Genomic DNA, 6022 nt, shown 5'->3' with positions numbered 1-6022 from the left:
AGGGAAACAAATGATATAATAGGCCTTATATATGTATATATAATATATATTATCTACTTTATTGATTATACTGTCCAGTACATTTTTTTCTATATTTTAATCTAGCTTTCTCTGCTTCAGTATATAAGCTCTGCTGTTGTGTAAAAGAACTCCAGATGATACTTAAACAAATGGATATGACTGTATTCCAATAAACCTTTATTTATAAAAAAAAATAAGTAGTGGACCATATTTAGCTCCTGGGCCTTACTTTGCTGACCTGTACTCCTGAGAGTTTGTGCTTCTGGAGTCCTAGCCCTGACAAATTTAAAATTTGACATGTGGCATTTTTGACATTTTCTGTGGGGAGAATCCATGCCTCAAAGAGACATGATGTGTAGTTCATGGCCAAAAATTTGCAGGGGCAGCACATTCTGTCTCTGCAAAGCAATGCGGAAAACAAAAACAAAGAAACCTCTTGACTTTATATGCAAGCTCTTTGATCTAATACCTAAATGGGTCATCTTCATTGTTGGCTGTTGAAATAAAATTTCAGGTCCCTTGATCTGAATATATCTTCTTCACTAAATCTACCTTGCAGTTCACACAATATATATTGTTCTTTAAATGTTTTATTTTATTGAACTCATTCAGTCATGAAACATGGTGGTTTCACTTTCCATGAATTGCCAGGAAAAAAAATGACAGATATGTTCTAATTTCCCATAAATGGTAATATCAGTGCATATTGTTAGCTAAGAAATGTATTGGCTAATGGATTTTTATTTTCAATTTGGAAATCTTATTATACAATGGCAATTGCAGTTTTGGTGAATTTAAAAATATTTCTAGATTGATATTTTTTGGTATTCTGTAGCCAAAATATTATTTGTAAGTGAATTTTTCAACAGTATTTTCCATTTTGTAGAAGTGATAGGTGAATCATGAACATTAAAAAAATTAGATTGAGGCCAGTCTAGTCTACATAGCAAGTTTCAGGCCAGCTGGGGCTATAGAGAGACCCTGTCTCAACATCCCCAACCCCTGAAAAGAGCAGAAATAGTATTAACCACTTAAAACCAATGCATAAGCCCAGAAATAGAAAATTACAGAAGTATATGATGGAAAATTAAAGTTTTTTCTATTAAATATCAACATAAAATCCTACATAAAGTAAACCCTCCCAACAAATTAACAATACACAGTGACTAAGTGGGATATACAACCAGGAATCCAAAGATAGTTATGCATTATATTCCTAAAATTCACTGTGTTAGTAGTTTGAAGGAGAAAAATCATGATTATCCTGGTTGATGCTATTAATCTCATTCCTAACAAAAGGCTTTTTAGAAAATAGGAAAATATGACTACTGTGTTTTGAACACAGTTAAAACATATTTTCAGTATCAAAAGTACTTCTACTTAATTGGAAATGTGATATTAAGTAAGATCAAAACAGGGGTGCTCACTGTCTGTAACATAAAGTAATATATTCAATGTGCTTTTTTGTGTAAAGGACATAAAATATGCCTGCTTACATATTGATTATTTACAAGGGTTGCTGAAGAATGTTATGGAAAAAAGATAAGATTTTATTTTCTCAGGTTTACACTAAAATAGTTTTTCACTTTTATAACTATTGACTTTTAGAAGAATATTTATAATTTGCATTATAAAAATTAAGCAAGGAAAGGTTGAAAAGACGACAAACTGAAATATTTGAAATTAATGTCAGTCATGCTGAATGGAGTAGAAAACTAATGCAAGTGATTTTTGAAGACCTCACACTGTGTGACTTTTGAAGGTGAAGCAGTCGTGAAATTATTTTAGGTATATTGTTAAATTGAAAAAAATGTGTTGATGTTAATGGAAATGAAGACTTCCCATGTGGAGTATACAGAGATGAAATGGGGAAGACAGGGAAGAATCCTTTGCTGGATGGATTGGGATTTTGAGTCTCAGGGTAAGTTTATATGCTTAGGTAAATAAATTTAGAAACTGTGTGTGTGTGTGTGTGTGTGTGTGTGTGTGTTTGTAGAATTAGATTCTTCCGAAAGGACCTAGTAACTGAGACCACTCCATTAGTAGTGAGTGTGCATATTCCAGAGCTTTTTTTCTTTTTCCTTTTTTTAAAAAGAATACTTTTATTATTCCAAAGAGAGACAATTTTAAACACATTTTCCAGAAATAATTTAAAGCAGGTTACATAAAAATATATATACAATGAAATTTAAGGGTGGAAAAGTAGGGATAAGAAATCAAAGACTAAAGCTGGGCATGGTGACACACATCCTCAATCCCAGCATTTGGGAGGCAGAGTCCAGCAGATCACCAGAGGTTTTTTCTGATATGCTTTATGAAAAGGAAATAGGGCTTTTTGGAGCAATTGCTGAATCTAGAACTATCCAGGAAAGTAAAGATCAGCCCGGAATATTCCCTCCCTCCCTTTCTGTCTTTCTTTCGACAGGGTCTCCCTGTAGCCCCAGCTGGCTTGAAACTTGCTATATAAACCAGGCTGGCCTTAAACTCACAGATCTGCCTGCCGCTTCCTCTCAAGTGCTGAAATTAAAGGCATGTGCCACCATGCTGGGCGAGCCTGGAGTATTTTCATTTATTATTTTTATTTTTATCTTATGTGTATGAGTATATTGCCTGCATGTAGGTAAGTGCACTCGCATTGTGTGGTGCTCACAGAGAATCCTCTGGAACTGGTATGGATGGTTGTTAGCTGCCATGTTGGTGCTGGAATCTGGATCAGAGTCTTCTGCAAGATCAGCTGGTACTCTTAACTGCTAAGCCACCTCTCTAGCCCCAAACCCGGAATATTTTCAAATATTAAAGATGTTCTCAAGAAAATGATGGGTCATGGGAAAAGACCATAGGAATCAGCTTGGAAGCATCCCATTTTGATCATCAAAATAATTTAGGAAAGTGATGAATTATAGAGTATCAGAAAAAAAATCCATATACCTATTAACAGACATGCAGACACAAATAGAGATACCTCAGTGCTTTGAAACTTGTCTTGCTGGAATTGGAATATCATTTATCAGTAATCATTGTGAAAATTGACCTGGCAAAGAGTGAAAAATGAATGGTAGGTCTGTGGATTGAGGAATGAATGATAAGGTGTGTAAGAGAACATTCTGACCTTTCAGTAACATGAGTGATAGGATCTCACACAAACTGTACCTCTGGACATACCTGTAGAAAGAAACTACTACAACAGAGTTTTGCAAATATTCTATAGAGGTTCAGATAGTATATATTTTAGGCTTGTGGACTATACAGTCTGTTTCATCTCAGTCTGCCATTATGGAAGCCAGCCATATAGTAATGTGTATGAATGCATGTGCTCATGTGTCAACAGAATGAAGGAGGAAATATTTGCAAACTTATATCCGTTCCTACAAAACGGAGGAAATATTTGCAAACTTATATCTAAGTGATTAATATCCAAAAATATACCAGAAACCCAAATAGCTTAATTGCAAGCAAACAAATAACTACTAAAAATGGACAAAGGACATGAACAGGCATTTCTCAAAAGAGATGCAAATAGCCAAAAATAGGAAAATGTACTCAACATCCTTATGGAAATACAATTTAAAATTCACAAGAAGATATGGCACCACATGTTAGAATGTATATTATAAAAACAGTGACTGTAAGGGTTAGCAAGGATTTGTGGAAAAAAGGATTTCCTTTGTTGGTTGGAGTAATTAAATTTCTAAAAAAATTTGTTTTTATTGAATTTTTTGTGTATTTCATACAGAACATCTCAAACAATCTTAGTCATTTTTACATATTTATACTCCTGTCCCCACTGATATCCTCCCATAGCCCCCTGAGTAATTAAATTTTTTAACACAATGAATGGCAGGCAGTATTGGGCTCATGAAGTTGCTGGCCCTTTTTTGACAGTATTCTGAATGGGAATATTTCATCTGAATTTAATCCTGAAGAAATTTTAGACAGATGTCAAATGATGAACATTATTTTAAAAGGAGGTAGGATTTATTTTAAAAAAATGTCATTTTCTCAGGAGATAAAGATTAAGAAATTATTCCAGATTAAAGAAACATGACAAGCCAATGCTGAAAACTGATACATACCACGGTGACAAGAACAAACAAACAAACAAAAGGCATGATCAGCTCAGACTTGATTTCTACTAGACAAAAAAATTCTATGAAGGATAATTTGGCTCTAGTCACAAGAATGAATTATGTATGTATGTTAAATCTCTCAAATTTGATGTAGTTATGTAAAGAGAAAGTGTTTTTAAGAATCATATATCACATAATCAAAGTAAGGGTGATGAGAATGATGTGTCAGACTCTGTTTTTGTGTGTGTGTGTGTGTGTGTGTGTGTGTGAGAGAGAGAGAGAGAGAGAGAGAGAGAGAGAGAGAGAGTGAGAGAAACAAAAGTGCTAATAATTAGTGAATCTGAGAGATTGGTGTATTGGAGTTCTTTGACCATTCTAACTACTTACACCTTTCAAATTATTTGCAAACAAAGATGAAGTACACTAGACCTGTGCACACTTTTACGTATTTCTTTATTACAGCATGTATATTGAACTGAAGATTATAAGAATTCTTGTCAGTTCACCGTGACAGTAAAGGAAACATCAATTTGTCCTTTTTTGCTACCCTTAGAAGTGTAGACTCTATATTGGAGAGGAATTATGTGAATGTTTTTACTAACTTGAACCACAAAGCTCTTCTGGTTTAGTCCTAAGGGAAATTTCTTTCACTTTAGGTTAGCAGTACCTCAAAAAGTTTCTAAGAATCTCGATGCGAATCTCAAGGTGAATATCATTTTAATATTTTACTTTTGTTTTCATGCCTTCAGATTTGGGAGGCGTTTGGGGGAAGGAGCCACTATTAATGTCATTTTACGACAACTCTTTTTTTAAGATTTGATATAATTCTTTTAAAAATAATTTATTGATAATTTCATGTAGGCATATAAGTATATATGGTGTTTTGATCACAACTCTTCCCATATCTCCCCATAACTTTTTTCTGATAACTTCATGTACCCTTTCTTCTTCTTCTTCATCTTTTTTTTTTTACTTTGGCTACTCTAACATTCCCATTCCCCCCCCCTCTGAAGAGGTAACCCTAAAATCTTTTAAGTATTAGATACAAGCTCCCAAATAAATTTGACATTTTTGGCCTTTGGAACAGAGTATGTTGCTAAGAGGACCAAGGACATTATGAGTTTTAGCCAAGAAACTGGCTACCTTTCTTTGGGCTCTTTTTACACTAACTGCCTAGCCAATTCCTACTTCCTATTCTTACCACACCATCCTCTGAAGAAGTTATCCAACTTGCGGAAAGGGAATTGGGACGCAGACTGCTCTGGCTTCTTCCATGCTGAACAGGGACTCAGGATGAGGCAATTGGGGTACCCCTTCAGTGGGTCTATCAAAAAGACTCCCAAATTGCATAACTCTTCTTATCTGTAGGACGAAAAGAAAGTCCTTGACTGGTGAATAGGAGATGTGAAGGAGAAGTAAAGGCAAGAGTAATTAGCATTACAAGTTCTAGACAGGGAGCTAGAAAAAAGTCGGAACAGGGCAAATTTCAAATGTTCCTATCAGAGTCCATTGGAATTTCTTGATGAGAGCTTGGAAAACCATCCCTCTATTGGGTTCCTCCTCATTTTTCTTTTGTCTGTCAAGGCTGGACTCCAGAGTGATGGATTCTGGATTTGGTTTCATGCATTTTGATAGCTGTTGGAGTGGTTAGAATGAATATCAGTTCCCTCTCAAATGCTTCTAGATAAGGGGAGAAAACAAATTTGGCCATCATTTTAGAACAATAGTGGGTTGTCTCCCTTAGCTACAGGTGGGCACTACAGTATTGCAGACCAAGATTTGAAGTCTTACATCTGAGCAGCATTGTCTGATTAGGAACAACCTCATTAATGAGAGATAATTGTCTAGATAACGTCTTATAAGAAGTTAAATCTAATGTCTGGGATTTGTAATCTCTTGAACTCTTAAAAGAAATATACTGATGACTTTAAGAG

The 6022-nt window shown here is 34.8% G+C and overlaps 1 protein-coding gene across 3 annotated transcripts in view; it reads left to right on the top strand.

Annotated features, from left to right (window-relative positions):
• Positions 1–6022, top strand: part of Atrnl1 (attractin like 1) — a gene marked incomplete at its 5' end in the record, with an annotated part of 630201 nt that overhangs the window by 9189 nt on the left and 614990 nt on the right.

Source organism: Nannospalax galili, unplaced genomic scaffold (genome assembly GCF_000622305.1).
Source record: "Nannospalax galili isolate Female #2095 unplaced genomic scaffold, S.galili_v1.0 scaffold1362, whole genome shotgun sequence".
Classification (NCBI taxonomy): domain Eukaryota; kingdom Metazoa; phylum Chordata; class Mammalia; order Rodentia; family Spalacidae; genus Nannospalax; species Nannospalax galili.
This window is presented reverse-complemented; position numbering and strand designations above follow the sequence as displayed.